This window comes from Vespula vulgaris, chromosome 10 (genome assembly GCF_905475345.1).
Source record: "Vespula vulgaris chromosome 10, iyVesVulg1.1, whole genome shotgun sequence".
NCBI classification, from domain to species: Eukaryota; Metazoa; Arthropoda; class Insecta; order Hymenoptera; family Vespidae; genus Vespula; species Vespula vulgaris.
Window position 1 is genome coordinate 6,121,199 of NC_066595.1, and position 22,946 is coordinate 6,144,144.

At 38.0% G+C, this 22,946-nt stretch overlaps 1 long non-coding RNA gene across 1 annotated transcript in view; it reads right to left on the reverse strand.

Moving 5' to 3' along the window:
• LOC127067068 (uncharacterized) overlaps positions 1–22,946 on the reverse strand; it is a 66,685-nt gene that overhangs the window by 16,244 nt on the left and 27,495 nt on the right. The window contains exon 2 of the long non-coding RNA XR_007782547.1: positions 16,382–16,514. This is a non-coding gene — a long non-coding RNA (uncharacterized LOC127067068). The remainder of the gene's footprint in view (positions 1–16,381; positions 16,515–22,946) is intronic.

Below are 22,946 nucleotides of genomic sequence, written 5' to 3' on the forward strand. Positions count from 1 at the left end.
TAAAGAATCGGTATTGAGTTGTGATAAAGAATGAACAAGAAGACATTCGCGATGGATAGTATTTGAATTACAAACGAAATTGCATGATCTTTTTTCGATTGATTAAAGTAATCTCTTGTAAAAAGGAATGTTCAAGGATTTTTCATGATATTTTTAAATATAAATTATTCATTAAATATTTAATCAGTTTTGTTAATAAAAGAGAAGTCTGGATGAAATCATTGCTTTGGAAAAAAAAAAATTCGAGTAGGATAATCATTGCTATAAAACAAACAGACTCGTAAAGTCATAAGAGAATAATCATAGTGAAGCTGAGTAATGATGCACATTTGAATATATATAATGTATGCATGTTTTACTTGCAGCTACGAGAAAATTAAAGATTTTCGATATAATGAATTCAATAGAAGTTAGGAATTTCTTAAAGTTACATTTAAAGGAACGTAAACATTCGTGATAAACTCAACTTTTAATTTTTGTAAGGGAGAACATAAAACCTTTCGATTAAATAAAATGCGAAATGGCTTTTTCAATCTTCCCTTTTAAAGATTTTTCTTGTAATTCTAATCAACTTTTTCTATTATCTATTATCATATCTATTTCTATTTTCTATTATCATAGAATAAACAAAAAGAATTTAAATCGAATTTTATAATAAATAGAAAACTTATGAGTTAGATTCTTATTCAATTTCGCGAAATCTAAGACGATTCTTTTTGACTACACATTTGCAATAATTTATGTATAATTCGAAAATCACATTATTTTATTAACAATAGGATATTCTTAGCAAAATTACAAAGATTATAAGACACGTTCAATAAAAAAATAAATTCAATGTTATCTTTCGACAAACAGAAATCGCGAACACGATAGAATACAATTAACAAATAAAATTATTTTACTAATATTTAAACGCTAATTCCTGCAGTTAACGTTGGGATCTGAATTTTTGCTAAGCTCATCGAAATTTTCCCAATGAAAAAAATCAAGAACGCGAATTTTAAAATAGAATCACCATTAGCCCGTAGTTCTTCAGATGTATGATGCAAATACTATCGAAGGAATGGCAGCATCTTTCTGAATTTTTCTGAAATCTATTCATTCTACTTCTAACTAAACATTCGAGTTTCTACACTTTGCATTGATTCTTACATCTTCCGTATATTCAGCAATAAATAAATACTAGTCATTTCTATTTGTTGAACCGCATAGCTAAATAATAATTGAAACAATTATTCTAGATTAATTATTTTAGTTTCTGTCGGGTAAGTTTCTTGGATGAGATCCTTGGGCGTGAACCTTTGGGCGGGCTGCGGTCTTAACATCGTGTAAAGCTCTCGGATGGGACCCATAGGTGGGGCTCATCGGTATGGGCCCTTGGGAGGGGCCTTGGGCGGGTCTCCTTCTTTCTTTCAAAATCGAGCTCGATTTCTATATTCTAGTTTTGTTCTATATTTTGGTTTTGTTCTATATTCTGGTTCTATATTATGCATTTTATTGTATCTTCCGACTTTCTTTTCTTCTTTTTGATCTTGATTTTAGAGTAGGATCATATCAAGTATATCTGTGGGTCTCCACAAGCAGCAACCTCCACGTGGTGAGACCTGGGTCGGTATTACTTGCTATCTATCGAAATTCGATTTGACGCAAGTACTACCGGGCGAATAGCTGCATATTTCGGTATATTTTCAAAATCTTTTCAATCTAACTTTGATTAAACGTTAAAGTATGAACACTTTAAATTTGCTAATAATACTTCCACAAAAAATCAATTGTATATAATAGAATTCTATGGACAAATATTAAGTATATAAATTTTCGAACGAAATCAAAATTTTATCGATTATTCGATCAGAAATAATAATTAGTGAATATATACTTATATATTATATATTATTTTAATAAAAATCAATTTTCGTAGTTTCTCTTGTAGAAATATTTCTCTTTATATCGTATTATTACTGTCACTATAATAATAAGAAGAAGAAGCAGAAGCGGAAGAAGAAGTAGAAAAAGAAATACATTTATATTAACATTATATAAAATAATATTTGATATATAAATATTAACTAATTTTTCTATCAACTATATTTCTTATCCTTTATACATTTATATCATAAAATAAATGCGTACCTATGCTGCATCGTATTTATCACGGATTACTGTGACAAATACGCCACCATTAAAGAAAGATATAAATCTGAGATAATGAAAAGCGTAAATTTACAGTCTACTACTAGCATTATCTATTCTAACCAAAACTAATCTAATCGTTATGTTATATACGAGAAGGATATAAGCGACTCGAGCTTATAGACTGATACGATATGCATTGCGACGAGAGTGTTTCCTGCTTGCTCTTGTAGTTCATATTTTGTTCAGTTCTTCACCTGTTGCTGAGGTCACACGTATGCACACAGATACGATATTTCGTTACACAGCGAAAGATGATGAACCGTCTTAACCTTTCGAGATATCGATCGAATTATCTCCGAAATAGCTGTTACCGAGAAAAAAAATCTTACGATGAATCTGTTGCATCTTGTGAAATAATTCACAAATTACTATTTATTTTCTTTATCTTTTGTAACAGCCTTGACTTAACGCGACTCGATTACTTTGTCCCTTTTTCTTTTTCTTTTTATTTTCTTATTTGAATCTGCTCGTTCTTCGAGGCTTCTATCCAAGGTTTTTCTTTCTTTTCTTTCTCTTCATCCTTCTCTTCCACCTTTCTTCTCTCCTCAAAACTTGTAGTAAAAAACTGAGCGACGGCTCGTCGTTCGTTCGTTCGTTCGTTTACGGTCATTTCGCTCGAGTACTGACGAGACAGTGCATCGTTCTCTTTCTTATTCTTTTTCTTCTTCTTCGAGATAGAAAGAAATTAGGTCTGCTATGTAGCGAACGAGTAGAGATCCTCCAGGCTGATCGATCATCGTTGGTGACAAGAGGCGAACTGGATTCACCGAAAGTCATTCTTTTACAGTCTACACGGTCAGATGATGATCAGCTGCTGGTGTGAATTAACAACCTCTACTCTCGCGTACACGCCGGCATATCTCTTTAATCGTAATTATCGTCTACAGGCGAACGACCAACCGGTAATAAATCATTGTTTCGATGAAAGTCGACTTGTTTTCTGAGCGTTCTTGTCGAAGGACGGTGACTACGCTAAGATTTTTATTAAAACGATAGGAAAAAAGAAAAAGAATACATAAGGAAAACATTTACAAAAGTTAAACGTTTTCGTTCGAAATTAAAAAAACGGGAAGAAGTCAATTTTTTTTTTTTTTTTTTTTAGATACGTACACGTGTTCGGACTTCCAAATCAAATGTTATTTTATATCGTTCGAAAAAGAAGTTTGTTGTTTTCTTATGATCAAAAAAAATTATTTTATAGCTTTTGGTGCCAGTACGTGCTCGAAATCGTGCTGATGCTTATCGACAATCGTTAATTCTCTGTAACGTCATGTTATTTCGAAATCACACACTCGTATATTTATTTTATTTTTATCGTCTCGAAGGTATCACAGTTATTTTATATCTTGAAATTTAATAATTGCTAAGTATAAGTTATATTTAGTAGAGTATAACGATATAATTATACTCATTACATAAATATATTGCAAAGTATAATGATAATAATTAAATAATGTGTAATAATAAGTTATCAAAGTTAATAAGTTATAAAAGTTTCATATAGTGAAGTTACATGGTTTCATAAATATACAAGTTTTATATGGTTATATCTATGATGGACGGATGAAAGAGCATAAATTAGAATTGTTAATTCTGCAAAAAAATACTTTTGATATTTCAAACGTAGTGTTAAGTTTTGAATGTAAAAGTTATTAATATATATCCCAATGCACTTGGAAAATTATATATCATACTCGTTTTTAAAATATTCTTTTTTTTCTTTTCCTTTTTTTTTGGAAATAATCTATATTATTAGGATAAAATTTTCAATTTGAATAATATATTTATTTTACGAAGCATGAACATTTAATCGCTAAACTTTGTGATTATATTACAGTACGCGATAAGTATAAGTTATAAAATGCTTAAGAGTTTGAATCAGTGTTTTTTGATCTATCGGCTCGCAATAAAGTTTTAAAAAGCCACGAAATGATAATTGTTACTTTACGTCAAAACGAGGAAGATCATTAATTTGTCTTATATATTATTATAGATATTTCCGGAAGATTCAATGATCATAATCTATCAAGTTCTTCAAAATTAAAAATAGTACAACTGAATTCACAATACTTTTCCCTCTATTATACTGTATTTTTTGACATACATATATTATAAGAATCCTAAATAAAATAACGATAAAGAAGAGTAATTAATGATTAGTAATATCAGAACAGTAAGTAAATTACGACAATAGGAAACATCATTTTGATCGAGATATATAATTTATATTAAATCGTTTAATCGCCAAAGAGAGATATCATTTCTTTTTAAGAGGTAAAAATTCGATAATAATGGATGAAACTTTTCTAAACAAAACATATGTTTTCGATCGTCGTGCTCGTCGGTTTTGTTGTTCTTAGAGATGTAGTAATGTTTTGAAAGTAACGCCGTTTTAAAAGGTCATACCTTTTAAAAACAAAAGTAAGACGTGAACAAAACGATCGACGTAATAATATCAATGAAACAATCACCGTGATAATCAACACGAAAACGAATAACACGAGAACTACCGACGTTCAAATTAAGTACAAAAATTATCGTATCGAAAACGCAACATCTTACTGTAAGTATGCATTTTATTTTAGTTAGATATGTATGTACGAAGTTATCGCCATTAATAAAAAAATCATTAGTTTTAAAATGGAACATTTATTTCGATTACGTCATTTTCTATAACATATTTATACGACAAGATATTTGAAAAATATATATATATATATGTATGCATGTATGTATGTATGTATGTATGTATGTATATAACATGGAGATATACGAAATATAAAAAGTTACAACACACCTTTATTCGAATGAACGATGTAATTATTATAAAGACCGAACGTATTACGTAAGATAGATAATAACTTTTAACATTGAAAACCGTATAACTATTTAATAATTGGAATATATATTATCGAAAGTAATAATACTTACAAAGGTACTTAAAATTATGGAACTGATTATTTGTATTTTCTTTGTTTCTTTTATTAAGAGAAAGTTGCTTTATTAAAAGCAATAATGAATATAGATAAAGGATAAGAAAAGAGGTTTTTGTTCGACTAATATTTTTCGATAAAGAGAACAATTATCTATCTATCTATCCATCTATCTATCTATTTATTTATCTCTTTCCTTCTCTCTGCCTCTATCCGTTTTTCTCGTACCAAATAACATTATGAATGAGTTTCTAAAACGGAGAAATACATTATTATTCAGCCATTTAAATTATCGTTCCACGGAAGAGTAATATCGAATAAAACTTTAATCTGGGGTAATAAAATTTGTAAGTTTGAGTAATCGGGAAAATGTTAAATAGTCGTAATTATATGTTACCGTGTACTTACGTATATGATCGATGAATTAACAAGAATAATTATAACGCGATATATCGTGACATTTTTATGTAGTTACATATATTTATGTATATACATATATATATATATATATATAAATAAATATATACACATAAATACATGCATATACATACATACACGCAAGATAGATTTAATCTAAATCACATTAAGATAGAAGATTGGAAGGAGAAAATATCGTTGGTGTGTTTCAAACAGCCAAGAACTTTTTCTGATGATACGTAATGGTAGTTAAACGTGTGGTGGCTGCACCACTCGTTCGGTAAAGAGCAATTCTGACATTACCACGAACACGTGGCACGTGGACCGTGTCGCTCGATCGACCGGCAAAAACCCTAAGTGCCTAAGCAACGCACAGCTTTCAGTGGACATCTGAAAAAGACGAGAGGAGTAGCTGCCTCGCGGAGCATGAACGCTCTGATCCTATATACGTGTCTTCTTCCACCAGAAACTATTATACCGGAAGCAAACTGAGATCCTGTACCGCTTTGTAAGCTATCTCTACGTTGGTGTGTATTCGTGTTTGTTCGTGCATGTGCTCGAGCCCTGACAGAAAGAGAGAGAAAGAGAAAACACGAGAGATTATAAGAGCGTTTCTCGTAATATTCTTCTCGAGAGAAAGAGGAGTACTCTTTTTTTTCTTCTTCTACGTCATCTGCACGGCAGACTCTACTACTACTACTACTCGACAGTGACTCTTTTAAAATTTTCTACCAGCCATCGCGATTATTAAATTCGTTCGCGTGACGAGCTCTCGTAAATGACCGGATATCCAGACTATTCCTGACCTTATACCATATGCAATAGATACATATAGACATATACACACAACATATATATATATATATATATATATATATATATAAAAGGTTATAACACGGTAATTAATTATTTGCGATGTGATAAATAAGTATCGATAATGTTAAGCGATATCTCATTAAATTAACGTAATAATTCATTGTCAATCGTAATTAAGGATAGTGACGTGATGATCGTTAATTGAATAAAATATTAGCCAAGATCGATTTTCTATGGTACCATGGTCTACGTACGAGGACTTTTAAATGGGTCCCAATTAAGTAGAGAAAAGGTACGACAACGCCTACTATTAACAGAAAGCTAGATCTAATGGGTTAAATTTCATCTAATAATCTTTTCCTTAAACTTGTAACGCCAGATCGTTACAACATACAGGTTGATACACCTACACGATCGTAATGCTTACGGGATAGCTCGTTCGAAATAAATTTCGCCCTTCGAAACACTCTCGAAGACCCCCCTGGAATAATGGTTGTAAAGACGACGTCGTTGATGGCGAATCCCCATGTCCTTTTCTCTCCCCCTTCAGTTGGATCTACGGAATACGATACAACTACCTTTAAATTCTTCCTACTTCGTCTTTCACTCCTTATATCGACCTACATCCTTCGAACAACAACTCCAATATTCAAATACCAATCGTACGACTTTCGTTCAAATTGAAAACAATTTATCGAGATAATCGGATTGAAACAAATGGAACAACTTGACAAGTTCGATCTAATAACAATAAAAATTATATATATATATATATATATATATATGCGTGATGATCTTTGGAATTATTCTAACTATAGATAATAGATATCGATATGAAATATATAGAAAATTTGTTAAAGAATTGTCGTCCTTGAATATGGATACTATCTACCACTCTCTATTCACTCGTCCATTATAGCTACTTACTGTGATAAGTAGCTATAATGGAGTTGAAAATATGGGATGAATGGAAAATTAACGAAAAAAGAAAGAAAAAGAAAAAGAACAAAAAACACGAAATGAACGAAAATCATTACCAACGAGAGCCATTGAAATCGTGTTCTACCTCTTTTTTATTTGTTCTTTCCTTTTTTTTTTTATTTTCACTTTTATTTCTTTTTTCCACATCGGTTAATGACGGTAGAGAGAAAGGATCGTTTTCGTTCGACGAAAAGGATATGTTTCCAGGAAACAACACGCGTTACATGTCGATCCTACCCTCAGTCCGAGTGGCCGAGTGAAATTATTATGAAGGCCCGGTTACGTATGTAAAAGGCACGTTTTGAGATGGTGTTCGCTCGCTTGTCGCCGCCTCGAGCAACTAACCTTCCTGTTGTTGCATGACCCATACCTCCTTCTTCTTCTTCTTCTTCTTCTTCTTCTTCTTCTTCTTCTTCTTCTTCTTCTTCTTCTTCTTCTTACTCCTCCTCTTCTTCTTCTTCTTCTTTCTCTTCCTCTTCAGCATCTTCACTAACTCAGCTTCTCTCTTTCTTCTCTTTCTTTTCTCTTTCTTCTGATTTCCTTTTGCTATTTCTTTTTATTCTCTCTCTTTGCCTATCTCTAGTCCTTCTCTCCTCTACTCTACCTATAGAGACCGGAGACAGATGCTGCCTTGCTTCTGCACGAAAACCTTTTGCTATTTTCTTTTCTTTTTCTTCGTCTTCTTCTTCTTCTATATATCGCGACACGCACGATTGGAGTCCTTTCGAGGAACGAGAACCTCGCGCGAGATAATCGTTTCGAAACAAAAAAGCAAAAGTGGCCCGGTCAAACTTTAATAAATGAGTTTATTAACGAGTGAAAAGATGCATCGAACGAATTTCGAGTCATTTCGGAAAGAAGTTAGACGATCAAATGGATTTTTAAATGATATAATGTATGTTATTTAAAAGAAGAAAAAAAAATGCATATATCAAACGTCGAGTTGCCTGCAACGAATCAGATTGTAATCGTTCAGAATGTAAACTATATATAAAGAATATGTAAAGAAATTGAAATCTTTCGAAGGATCGATTAAAAGAGAGGAAGAAAAAGATTGGAGATAAAATTTATGTCGAAAGTAAAAAATCGATTTGGTATCGTTGTTGTATACGTGTGTACGTAGATACAGAGTGTATGTAAGTAGTTCATACATACATATATAAATACATACGTACATATATACGTCTTTTGCGGCGATCTTTCCTCTCTCGAAGAGTACACGCTTCTCGACTGCGAAGGCTGGCTATTCGTTCGGTCGATGTCATCGGTGCCTTGGGCGAGCATATCCTTCTCGTACACATCTGACCTCGGTGGACCCGTAAGAAGCCCAACCCAATCTACCGACTCACCGAGCCACCAAGCCCACCATTAGTAACCTACTCCGTTACGACGCCGACCGATCGAGAGACGATTTCGATTCGCTCGCTCCTCCTTTCGCGAACGATGCATTAAGGTAATGATACACTCCTGTCGCATTTCGAAGGAACACGTGAAAATATCGATTCCATTGAGTGCCCTGGCACGACACACATACACACACAAATACACATATTTTTATATAGACACACATACTCACACGACGTACATGTATAGAACGAACGTCTTTTAATAGAACGTAAGAAGAACGTAGAAATATATCTGTTTCTTTCTTTACTTTTTCTTTCGTTTTGTTTTTCTTTTTTTTTCTTTTTTTTTTATTATTATTATTCTTATTTTAATGTATAGATATTAATATAGACTTGCGTAGAAGCAACTCGTGCATCAGTTTCGATCTTACGTTTGCATTGGAAAAAATCGACGAACCAAGCCGGTCCTGTGAATCAAGATAGTCGAAGAAAAAGCAATTGGTATTAATAAATCCAGTCCGTAGGGTTCGACGACGATATCTTAATTATCCGCGAGGAAGTTCTACCATACGCGACGCAAATACTCTAAAGAGGTCCTCCATTCGACGTATAGGAGAGCGGTAAAACTTGATTTCATGATTTCGCATAAATTATCGGCGAGGGTAGAGTGCCGCGGATCGCTTCGAGGCGATGCGAAGAAAGCTGCAGAAGAGAGAGAAAGATAGAAAGATAGAAAGAGAGGAGAGAGAGAGAGAAAGAAAGAGAGAGAGAGAGAGAGAAAGAGATGGAAACGGAGGGACGGGAAATATTAATAATCCCATTCACGAGCCGTCGGACGTATCCCACGTCTTTATACACGCGGAATTTGATAGCTCGAGGGAAGACTACATCGGCAGACGCTTTTTGCAAGATCCATTCGTTCCTCTTAGACCGTCAGAATTATTAATATCACTGACTTGAAAAAAGAAAGTAAGAAAGATAGAAAGAAAGAGGGAGAAAAAAGAAAGAAGGAAAAAAAAAACACAGGAAAAGAGAAAAAAGATAAGAATCTTCCTTTCCTTTCCTTTCCACTTGCCACTTGTTTACACTTCCCTTTATTTTCACTCTCCTCGCTCGAACACCTTCGACAGAGATTATCTTTGCTTGGAATGAGAAAGAGAAAGAGAAAGAGAGAGAGAAAGATTGTGATCTCAATGTATCACGATATATAAAATTACAATATAATTATCGATTGGTTAATGAAATTCTATCGATGGTAATCCGATCGAATCAATCGAGATACTACGGGAAATGCAACAAAGTCGGCAAGTCAGTAATGATTATTTTTATCCTTCGAAATGAATTATGTATCCTGGCCGACGACAATCTCGGTGAAGTCTTAATTCAATGCGTCGTTGCCGCGCAATAAACCGGGCAATAAAACGTGCTCCCCGACTAGAATCGACGGGGTTCAAAGGGTCATAAATGCCAAAGTTAATAAGCCACGTGAAACGAGGTAGATTCAATGAAAGCGCGGCATATTCGATTGCGAAGCGATCAACGTGACGTGAAAACTGAGAGAGAAAGAAGGGGAGAGAAATTTCTATGTCCTTTGGACCTTTCGTCTCCTTTTATTTTTTATTTCCTTTCTTTTTTTCTTATTTTCTCTTTTTCTTTCTTTCTTTCTTTTTTTTTCTTTTTCTATTTGACTCACTTTCCTTTTAGGAAATCAATACGAACGTAAGTTACTCATGGAGAAACGTAAGTATTTCTCGATGCTGTCGTGCACCTAGATTCCTGATTCTCGTTTGGCAGCAAAGCAGAAGAAAAAGGAAAAGAAAAAGAAAAGGATGATGAAGAAGAAGAAGAAGAAGAAGTGACCGGACGCGGTTGACAACGACTAATGGTTCGAACGTTACGAAGAATACGCGAGATATAAACTCGAGCTGAGTTTGGTTAGCGAGATTTGTTCGATTTTTTTTTGACAATATTTTTCTATATATTATTGGATCATTTTAAATCGATTTCTTTGAGCACTCAATTAAATAATATTATACATCGATAACCAATAACATCTTATTGATATTACTCGAGAATTATATCGTAAGATAGATACGAAATATTTTATCGCTTAACGATCTCGATCATCGACGATTTTAAGAAAGAAGAAAAAAGATATTATTCTTTCGTCCTATATTCACGAAAAATACATTTAATAAGGATTGATCGAAATCGGTGGACTTATACCGACTTCGTAATTCGAACATCTTATCTCTTTTTGGAATAGCAACTTTTGATAAGGGGAAAAAAACAAAAAGGAAAAAAAAGTAAACACATCATTGTTGAGTATCAAGATATCATCCTCCGTTATCTATATCGACCCTCTCTCTCTCTCTCTCTCTCTATCTTTCTTTTCCTTCTTTTTTTCATGCAGCAGCATTTGCTTGGTTTTTATTCAATCCTCACCGATCCTCCCTCAGATAGGATGCATGTATCCGAATAGAAATCAGAAGAAGTAAGATAGCAACAGCATCCGGAGCAACGCCATCCGTTACAACGTCCAAGCTCGAGAGAGCAACGCCAGCATCCATTACCCTCGACCAAGCTTATTGTATTCTCCCTTTCGTTGAATCCTTTTCCTCCTCCTCCACCTTCTCCTCCTCCCTCTGTTCCTTCACGTTCACCAACGTTTCTCCGCGTCGTCACGAAACACACTTTATTAATGTCTTTATTCGTTGCATTCAACGTGCGAACGGACCCCGAAAGGTACACGAATAAAGTCCCGGTCTGCTTCTTGAATAAGAGTTCGCTTGCATTACCTGCCGTTCCGAGGATGGTCTATCAACGTCCTCTCGCATCGAGGACTTTCACTCGATTAAGAATTGCGTTAGGAGAGGTTAATGGTGGACTATGTAACGTCGTCCGGCGTTACATTGATTTAAATACGTCGAGTTAAAGGGCACAACACGTCTGATCCTCTCCATGAAAGCAAGTATATTAATATCCTCTAAATACATTTATTTCCTTCATTACTATTATTATTATTATTATTATTATTAATTTGTTATTATTATTATTGTCGTTGTTATTCTTTTCTTCTCTCTTTTTTTACTTTTTAAATCACGTTTCTCTCCCGTCACGTTTAAGGAATCGTGATTTTTCTACCTTATGACCCAAGTCTTCGATTAAAAACAGACTAGTCATTATGTCGTCGTTAAAAACGATACCACCAGTTAAATCGTGTTAAATTACGCGAAAGGGGAACGGTTCGACGAAGGCGAAACGCGGCCCCGTAAATCGCTCGTCTATGCGCCAAGAAAGGTGTAGAAGGTGCACGATCGCGAGTGCAATCAATGAGCGATAATCGTAATTACGTTGGCGATTAACGGTTCGGTTCTTCGCTCACCTCCTTTGCACTTCATCGCTCGCGTTCTTCCTCTTTTTTTCCTTCTTATTTTCTCTTTTCTCGTTCTTCTCTACTCGTTCCTTTTATTTTATTATCCTTTTCCTTCGTCTCTTCTCCGTCTTCTTTTAACGTGAATCTTCTTTCTTTTCTTATTACGCTAGCTCGTACGATTATTTTGAAGGAACCCGTTAGAGATTTCCCGTCGATATTAGAAAGTGCGACGACAGAACGACATCTCCGATAATCGAATGCATTAACCTTCGTTAGAAGAACGAAGCACGAATGGAAGTCATCGTTCATCGTCGTTTCGACGTGTTCTTTTCACAGATGACTCGGCCGTACACACCTTCTAATTCCATCGTGTCTTCGTCGATCGATCTTCTTTGTTCTAAGTGGGATGAACGCGAAGAATAGAGCGTGTAATTTTGTTCTAAGAAGCAATTATCTTCACGACCACGAACTTTCTAAGGATACGGCTACAGTGTATAGGCGCAGCATTCGTTGCGTACACGTTCTCTCTCTCTCTTTCTCTATCTATCTATGTATCTATCTATCTATCTATCTATCTATTTCTATCTATTCATCTTTCTTGCACACAATATCTCCCTTTCCCGATAGGGGTATCCAATAGTTAACCACGTTGTATTCGTAGCACGTTTCGGTCACGGACGTCTTTTATGTTCTCGACTTTGCGTTAAAAAAGAAGAAGAAGAAGAAGAAAAGAAGGATATCAAAATCGGGAGAAGATCTTTAAAACGTTTCGCGGCGATTATCGAGGCAACGCTCTTAACGTTTCAATATTTCACCATTTCGTTCGAAATAAATTATTATCTTGTCGTGCTTTCACTCGACTACAATTAATCTTGTTCAAGCGATTTCGTTGCCGAGATAAAAGGCAGCCGGAGTGACTTCTGGTATGCGGTTTCACCGATAAAGTCGTACCGCGTACGTTCGAACGGTTTCCTTACTAGCTCGTTAACGACTTCATTCTTGCGAGAACTATCGATGAAAAAAAAAATGAAATAAAAAATTAAAAAAAAAAGAAAGAAGACAAAAAGAAAAGAAGAGAAAAAAAAGGAGGAGGAAGAAGAAAGAAGTCTCAAGACAAAGGCGCATAATTACCAATGCAAAAGGCAATCGTTTCGTTTCGTTTCGTTTCGTTCTGATCGTACGTTCGAACGTGGCACGATCAGAAGAGATCCTCGCCGAATGTGCCTGATTATTTGAGAGTAGAAGTAAAGTTCGTTGAAGTAAGACAAGAAAGCTTCTTTGGAGTCCTCCTAAACGTGTACTTACATACATACGTACTTACTACTAGGCTGTAAATAAGCGTATCGTGCTAGAGGAATCCTCATTAGCATCGTAACACCGACGTAAGTTATTGCGCCTAATGATAGAGGCGCCCTTTCAAGGACTTTTAAAGTTCTTCCAGAACTTCCCACCTGAGATCCTTAGAACGAATATACGATGAGTAGTTTGCGGTAGAAGAAAATCGGACGATTGAGAGATACGTTGTCTCATCGACGAAGAGTTTCTTCTTCCTGTTCGTTTTCTTCTTCGTTTTCTTCTCTCTCTCTCTCTCTCTTCTTCTTCTTTTTTCGAATCGTTGAAAGAAAAAAAAAAGAAAAGAAAGAAAAGAATTATAAAGAAGAGAAGGACAGTTAGACGAGTAGGCAATCGATAGGTAATTTTGATCAGGTTTTATCGGATTCGAGTAGAGGTATAAGTTCTTTCAAGAAAGTATAAGTATTCGAGTTCGCAAGCAACGCGCTTTCGTGTATATTCGGTACGGACGAGAAAGAGAAATAATGAAAAGCCGAGCGATAAATAATGCATCGGCTACCGCGGGAGGCATATAACTCATTCCTCGGGTATATAGCCCGGCCTCCGCTTTTCTCCTTCTTCTTCTTCTTCTTCTTCTTTCTTTCTTTCTTTTCCTTTTTCTTCTTTCTCCTCTTTTTCTTCCTCCACCTTTTGCCGACCCCTACCACCACCGTACGTTGCAGCGGATTCCTACCTGCCATAAATCCGGGCGCTACCATCCGAGGCTCTAATTGCATTATAAATTGTGCGTGCGCCTGCATCCTGGCGAGTGCACGCGGTGCACCGGCCTCCGAATGCCGCGTGTCGAATCGGCGCTTCCAGGATGCTGACCGGAATCGAGTAGAATCGACGTGGCTGTACGACGAGATAGCCTCGAAAGAGATCGCACCGACACCATCACCATCACCATCACCATCACCATCACCATCACCACTACCAACACCATCAACGTCCCCACCGCCTACGGCATCGATCGTTAAGGAGATCCAGAAGAGATTCGTCGATCTTACGGATCGGCGCGCTTAATCCGACTCGTTGAGATCGATCGACTTATAAGTATCTTCCTCGCGATCGTTCCGAATTAACTTCAATCTCGTCGATCCGATTAAGCGGAATAAAAAGGGAGAAACTAGGTATATTTGTTAGTACAAAATCGATCTTACAAAATTACTAGGCGTATCTTCTAGGAGACTTATAACTCTACCGATCGTCAGGCAGTTTGGATTGACATCATCGCTAATGACACGCGAATCTATCTTACTGGTTCATCGGCAATGCCTTATTAGGAGGAGCAGAGTGGCTTAGGCACTTTATCGTATGAAGGAACGAGCAAATAAAAAGAGAGAGAGAGAGAGAGATAAGGAGATAGAGAATAAGATTGCCAGAAGGCAAGCAGAGCCAGTATGATGTCATTCAGACGTAATGACACGTCGTCGTATCGACCGATGCGTAGCCGAACGATTATCTCGGAATCCAAGTAACCCGATCTACGGCAAACTCTAGAAAATTTTTCACTTTATCCATCTTGGTGAACGCTCCGCGAACGTCTTTGAAAACTTTGCTACGTGCTATGGTTTATATCATTTATGTCTAGTTCTTTCGGTATAACGAACGCGTTATTCCTCCATGATACAGATGAACGTCCGTTCTGACAGACGCATGGATTTCGATCATCGATCCATGATCCATCACTAAAGAGCACGAACTAAACTCGACTTGAATGAATCTTATTCCCTGAGGTCCTGTATCGTGCGAGCTGAATGGTGCAGATCGTTAGATAGAGGATCGGTACCTGGACTCGTTCTATAAATCCTCCGTGAGTACAATTATCCGCTGGATAAGGATTATTGTTACTGCCTCGGCTGGATCCTGGCTTTTGCAGGAACGGCAAACAGCTACGATAGATAGAGCAAGAGCAGAATGAGAAAGAGGAAGGATAACCCTCGTAAATACATTCGGTTTCCATTATGCGTGTGCCCGAGGACGTTGATAACGTAATAATGAACCCTCGGCGTACCTAATGAGACCCATTCGAAAAACTTACTCCCTAATCGCGATCGATGTTCCACAGGTTTCTTCTTCGACCGGTGACACCTCATTCCTTTAACCCTTTTTCATGCACCTCCTCGTTCGTCTTTGTTTATCTGTCCTAGCAATCGGAGTAAATTTGTCACTGGTGCGAGGACGCATCGGTGGAACGCGATTTATTCGTCGAGATGAAAAGGTTGCGAGTTCAAAAAGCAGAGAGAGAGAGAGAGAAAGAGAGAATCAGAGAATGAGTGTGAGTGAAAAAGAAATAAAAAAAGAGGGAGATAGGGAAGAGAAGGAATTTCGTTTCACTCGAGAGAATCAGCGCGTAGCGACGAAGCGGTACGTCTCGCTTATGCTCGTCCGTGCCTCTAATTATCTGGAATGAAGACATTACGAGAGCAACAGAGAGAGAGAGAGAGAGAGAGAGAGAGAGAGAGAGAGAGAGAGAGAGAGAGAGAGAGAGAGAGAATCGTCTCGAAAGCCGAGCACCTCAAGTCACAGGGAGAACGAATCGTTTGCGTCTCGTTGCGCCGATATTTTCCCCTGATTATTTATTGTCCCCTACCGAGAGCACGTTGGATCGTTATTCTTGCGTTTATGGCAGCGACCATGCTCGTTATTACTAATGGTGCGCGAGTATACAAAGCGACTACCGAGAGCGAGGAATTAAAAAGAAACGGAGGAGAAGGATTCGACGAGAAAAGGGATTCCAAATTATTCGATAGGTTTTTCTAAGTTTTATATATACATATATATATATATATGGAAATATGTAGATAAGTAAAAACGAATGTATATATATACATATATAAAAAAAGAAAAAGAAACGAATGCAAATTTGTTTTCTTCGACGATTTCGCTACGACACCGGTCAATGTGGAATAATATTTTACGGGATAATCTACGAGAATGGTAAGGGAAATGATAAAGAGACTCGATATCTGACTCACCATTGTGAAGTCTGCCTTTGGAGGAGCGTAGGTGTTCGATAATGGAGGTGAGGGGTCTACGGCCACTGCCGCCACCACCCCCACAACTCCAAGGGGAGTCACGCTCCGAGCCGTTCGCCAGGTTGTCACGATCCTGAAAAATGGAAAAAAAAGGAGATTGGACGATGGCGTTGTTATCGGTACGAGTGTTGCGCTCGGATTAGAGTGGAACAAATATATTAATAACGTTTAAGCTATAGGAAATGTTTAAGTAATACATTAGACCTATCTTTAAAAGATATCTCTATATCCGGACTGACTGCAACAAAGACTCTTTTTAAAAATGAAAAAGAAAAAAAAAGAAGAAAAAAAGTGATAAAAAAATTGATAGGTATAACAGGTTTATTGTTTATATCAAGCTGACATCTTGCTTGTTCGTCACATATGTATATGTGTGTGTTCGTCGTATTCTATCTTAAGTAACGACCTTGAAATAATTGATTCCAACATCAGGCTATCTTCCATCTTTGACAATGTTGTCCGAGCTACACGTTAATTAAAACGATTATTGATAAACGCGACTTAAACGTTCGGTTGATTGAATCACCAAGCACGCTTGGATACGTGCGAAAGATCGACGATAGAAATTGTGCTCGGGCAAACGATCCGATTATAATCGTTGAGTCTACTATGTCGAGTAATCTCAAGTTTCACCCGAAAAGTTCCATAGAATGAGTCCGATGATTACACGCGATAAATTGAATTATCGACGTCGTTAATCTCGGAATCAAAAGCTATGAGTACTTAGGTATATCCTTCGAAAAGATGAAAGACAATGACGAACGCACTCTTCCGTAACGTTTCTTTCTTTCTTTCTTTCTTTCTTTCTTTCTTTCTTTCTTTTTTTCCTTCCTTTATTTCTTTCTTTCTTCAACTTGCGTGACAGCCGCTAATCACGGCTCGTGAAACCATAGCAATTATTCTCGCTCGCTTATAAGGTACCAAATGGGATAGAGAAAGAGAATCTCGAACCCGGATACTACATGCGCAGGTATCCATTAGGATAGTAAGAGTTTTAGTTTCTAAGTGGCCGATAAGCGCTATAATTAAATTACGCTTTAGATATTAAGAAGCAAACCTCGATGAGATTCGCGAATCATCGTTGAAGTCATGCTCGTTTAAGGTAAACGTTATAAGATATAGATAGATACATAGATACATACATACAGATATATATACATACATATGTATATATATATATATGTTTGTGTGTGTGTATAGATGCATAGCTATGTAACGTACGGTTTGTTGTACCGTAAATCAGGCAGGAGTAATGCCTTCGAATGCTACGTCAGCGGATCTAAGAAGAATACCGGTCGATTCGATCATCGTCTTCTTTCTTCTTTTTCTTTCTTATCTTTTTTTTTTTATTCAAGTTATTCAGACTGTTCTCGCAAAATCATACCGGTCGTTACGAAAAGCTGCCCACGAGATAGACACCTTTCGCGTGCACGAATTTGGAAAGGTTCAAAAAGAAACGAAACGAAACGAAACGAAAAGAGAAAAAAATGAACAGAAGAGTATCAGAGTCGGTCATTCTGGAGGTGTCCATTTTAAAGATTGGCACCTTCCTTGGAGGAGACTAGAGAGAAAGTAAAAGAAACAAGAGACTAAGAAAGGGAGGGAGAAGTGGAGGGCCAATAAAACCGCGAAGGGTTCAATGACAAAGCGAGCTACATCGCGGTTTATTCCGGAGCTTCCTGTATGCAAGGCTAAGTACTCTCTCGTTTGACGAGCAAGCTCGATCCACTCTGGACTTATGGTCAGGTCGCCTTACAACCGGATCGGATCGATTCCCCCATGACACGTATGGCGGTGTCGAGCGTGCATTATAGAGCCGTGTCTCGATCGCTCAGTGGACCCCTATAGGTACCAACTTCAACTTGAAGCGGTGGACAAGAGACCCAAGTTTAGAATTCCCTTTGGATCGTAATGTCAGGACGACGAGGAGGAGGACAACGACGACCACGACGACCACGACGAAGACGACGACGACGACGACGACGAAAAGGACAACGATGGAAGGAACGAAGCTTGGCGAAACCGTTACCGAGAAGTCGTTAAGCCTCGTCGTTAAGTCGATTATCCTCGGCCCTTGACGACGAAGATCTCGCATCGAGTTTCCGTGGCTCCTCTCTTCGATCCACGGGCCCATCCAACCATACGTTTATCGACGCGCTACGTGTCTCTCGGCCTTCGTACAAATCGTCGATCCTTTAAAGGACTCTTTCTTTCTCTCTCTTTTACTCTTTTCTTTAATCGAGCCCATCCTCTCTCTCTCTCTTACTCTTTTCTTTAATCGAGCCCGTCCTACGGAAACTTTCGTCGACTTTCGTCGAGCATCCATCCTCGTTCACATTCTCAAAGTTCACAGTCTCATACTTTCGTTCGGAATCAATGAACGAATTGCACTATCCACCAGCATATTCTCCAGGGCCGTTATTATCCACTCGCGCTTGTCCACTCGAAGAAAAAAGAAACTCGTACCGAGATAGAAGCGAAGCGCCGGTTAAAACGCAAAATGGCTTCGCTCTTGATGCCGCGAAGTGCCGCGGTATTTATGGTTAACCGTTGGTGCTTATCTTTCGACATAAATACGAAAATATGTGCCCTGTCATAAGTTTACGAGAGTCGTGGACGCAAAGTAAAAGAGAGGATGAGGATGATGAGAGAGCGAGAGCAACGGAGAGAAACACACGGAAAGAGAGAAAGAGAGAGAGAGAGAGAGGGAGAGAGCGAACGTAAAGTTAAAGATTGCGAACGCAAGCTTACCACCTGTCTCTTACGGTGCCACTCGAGCTGTAATTGTCGAAGAGAAGTCTACCATAATCGTCCATCGTGTCTCCTCTTCGTCTTCCTCTTCGTCGTCATCGTCGAGGACCCGATCCTCCTCGATGAAAACTAAGCACCGAGAAGAAGCGTTTCGTTCGAGTACCGTCGAGTGTCATCGGAGTGAGTTTGTAACTGCCGACGACAATCGGCCGACAGTTTTCGCGAGAAGCAGAATACCGCGAGCACTCTGGGGACATCTAAAGCGGTCCCATTAAGAAAAAGTATTCTCGAGAGTTGAGAGAACTCACCACATTTTCCTGCTGGAATACGTTCCACGATTTCTCCCACGATCTGAATAGTTTTTATTTCTCTCTCTCTCTCTCTCTCTCTCTTTCTCTCTTTTTTTTTTTTTATGTATATAACAAAAATAGATGAGAGTGCATACAAACGAAGAGAGAAAGAAAAATATTATTTACTTCGTCTTTATTTATTTTCCTTTTCCTTCTATTTCTCTTTTTCATTTCTATCATCGCAAGATCATTCAATCGCGATATGATCAAATCCGAAAAATCTCTAGCTAGTGGAATCGATCGAGGATATTGGCCAAGCTTCGCGAATCATTCGTCGAATACGTTCGACCGTTTCGATTCTCGTCTCAGTGGGAGTCGTATAGATCTCGAATGAACATTCGTTTCTCGAAGGAGAAGCGAAGGGAACACCCGCTGTTAAGTGGCCGCATAGGGAAGTATAAGTAAGTAGATCTCTCTCGCGTGCTCGCTCGAACGAACGAACGAACGAACGAACGAACGAATTCGAAGAGCGCAGGATCCCTTTTTGAAGTCGCGAGAAGAGAAAATTATGATCGGTCGAAAATCGAAGAAAAACGCATACTCGATCGAAGATTTACAACTGAAAGTTTTGAAAACGAGTGCGCCAGGTTGGCGGCAAACACCGGAGAAGGACTTTGAAGGATGTATGGTAAGTTCGAAAAAAATCAAATCAAAACAAAACAAAATAAGAAGAAAAGAGAGAGAAAGAGAGAGAGAGAGAGAGAGAGAAGAAGGGGGAGGAAAAGATATGGAGTATTGTACGAGTGATCCTTGCTAGGAATCGGCATGTAATTAACCGAACCGGTAGACTACCAGCTGGACGACGAGTGGCGCACGCTAATGTGCCTCTAATGTCGTCCCGCTCTTTATACCTACCTCTTGGCTTGTTTCGGAGGAACGCCAGAGAAGAGGGAAGACTAAAGAAGAGTAGAAGGAGAAGGAAAAGCAGAGGAAGAAGAAGAAAAAGAAGAAGAAGAAGAGAAAAAAGAAGAAATCATGGAAGCCGAGCTGTCTTACTCTTTCTCTCTTACTCTCTCTTTCTATCTCTCTTTCTTTCTCTTCGACGCGCATACGATCTATGCTTTCGTGCTCTCCTTCCATCGTCCCCGTGCTTTACTACCCGCTTTACTCGGCTCTCTCGCCCTAGGCGAGCTCGGTCCGACGTAGAAAGATCCGCACGAGATGGAAGTTACGAGCGTCGTACGAGGAGAAGAAGACTTTTTAAGAGCGGATATGCACGCGGAGAAGCTCGCTCGAAGAGAAAGAGAGAAGGAGAGAAAGAAAGCAACTGCCGTGTATAACTCTCTCTTTCTCTCTCTCTCTCTCTCCGTCTCTTTCTTTTTCTCTTTTTCTCTCTTTCTCTCTAGCGCGCGAGCGGGACCTTCTTGAAGCGAACTGAAATTCCTTTGAGCTTCCTCTCGCGTTCTCCTTTGCTCGAAACTAACGAGTCGAAGGCGAAGGGTTCGCTGTTCTAAGAAGAACAGAGTCGAACAGAAGCGAAGTTTGTAGGGTACACACGTGTATAGGAGGAAGATGTTTAAAGGTAACAGACGTTCAAACAGAATCTAACGTATCCAATTTCGAGAGAAATTTTCGCGAGAGTCGCAGTGTAAGAAGATATACATATATACGTACATATAAATATATTTATCGGCTTTCCCTGAAATATTAGACGCACGAGTCACGATGATTCAAGGGGAATAAAAAAAAAAAAGAAAAAGAATGAGAGAAAAAGGATATAAAAAATAAAAAAATGAAGAAGAAAAAGAAGATAGAGAGAGAAAAAAAAAGAGAGAGAAAGACTCGGAAGCAAGATTATCCGGCAATGTACGTTGGTAATAGCGGCCATAGCAAGTGGTAGTAGTGCCGCTTGTCAGAAGATTACCGCCGACCGTCTGCTCGTCCACGAGTCTTTCCTACGTGCCGGTGCCGTTGGCAGGTAAAAAGCTTCCAGTCGGGTGACCCGCAGAGACGATGACGAACGTGACGAGCGAAATAATCGTTCGTATCGATAAGCCGAGTAATCGAGGCGAGTTAAAAGAGGAGAAAGAAAAATATAGTCGAAGGGAGAGAGGTGAAGGGATGAAACTCATCAGGGACGCATTAGGATGGAAAGGACTTTGCTTCTTCGACGTCCCGTTGGGAAAGGGTGAGAATGTGCTGCTACCAACTAGGAAGGATAGTAGGCATCGATCAAATTATCTTGGTTGAGAGGGAGAGCAAGAAAATAGGAACTTTTGATAGACTCGCTTTAATGACCGAGCTTATGACCTTTAAGAAATCTAACGACGACCGATCGTTTCGATGTACCTAAGTATCTGTGTGTATATATACGTACATATGTGTATATTTATATATATATATATGTGTGTTCATGCATGCGTGCATGCAAGCGTACACACTTGTATCTCCATGTAACCGTGTGATTTATGAGTCGAGTAAAAGCCGCTGAAAGATCGTCGATTATTACGGATTACCTTCGAACGATCGTTTCGTAAGTTGGCTCGTTTATTGGATTACCAAATTACAGGGTTAGGCTACCGCGAATTTAGCTCTTCTTTGCTTCCTCGTTGAGTTAGAAAGGGTACGATCCTGTCTCTTTCTCTTTCTTGTTCTCGTGTTCTCGATTAAGAAAAAAAAAGAAAGAAAGAAAGAAAGAAAGGAAAGAAAAAAGAATCAAATGAGAACTCTCGTAGCTAGGATCGATCGATCGATCGGATCTAAAAGCGTTTTTATGCCAGGATAAATTTTATGCCAGTCCACTCGAATTTTCCTCGCTTTCACTCGATACTTTCTATCTGCAACGTTGATAGTGAAAGACGTGGAAAGGTACGACGAGCAACACGCCCCGTAAAATGATCGACCGTCGGCGATAATCTGTTAGAAATGCACCTGCTAGATCGAGGTCACGGCCATAGTTCCACCTTTTCTCCTATCGATTTTAAATCATCATCTCTCGATATACTGCATATCGCTTTCCCATTGAACATGGCTAATTATATTTAACGCTAATTTGTATTTCCTTATCTTTCCCATATTTCTTTCGTTTATTCTATCGTTGATATTTAAAATCTAATATAATTAACACACACACATTTATATCGCTAATTCTGCGTAAGAAAAAAAAGAAAGAAAAGACGTGACATTTTTATACGTACACAATCGACCTAACGCAAAATGTATTTTCTTTCGAGTAACTATATGCACAAACTCGATTCTATGGTTCTTCGTTTGAAAGGCTATTAGCTCGTAGAAAATATGCGGCACGCAGATACTATTACACGTCAGGAACGGAACGCACGCGTCTTTAATCTATCATTCTGGTACATAATCGTTTGGCATTGCCCAAGGAGCTAACGCGTTGCTCGTGAATGTCAAGAATCGATTCCCATGGCTCGAGGGACCGGTCGAGAGCAGTAAGCCGT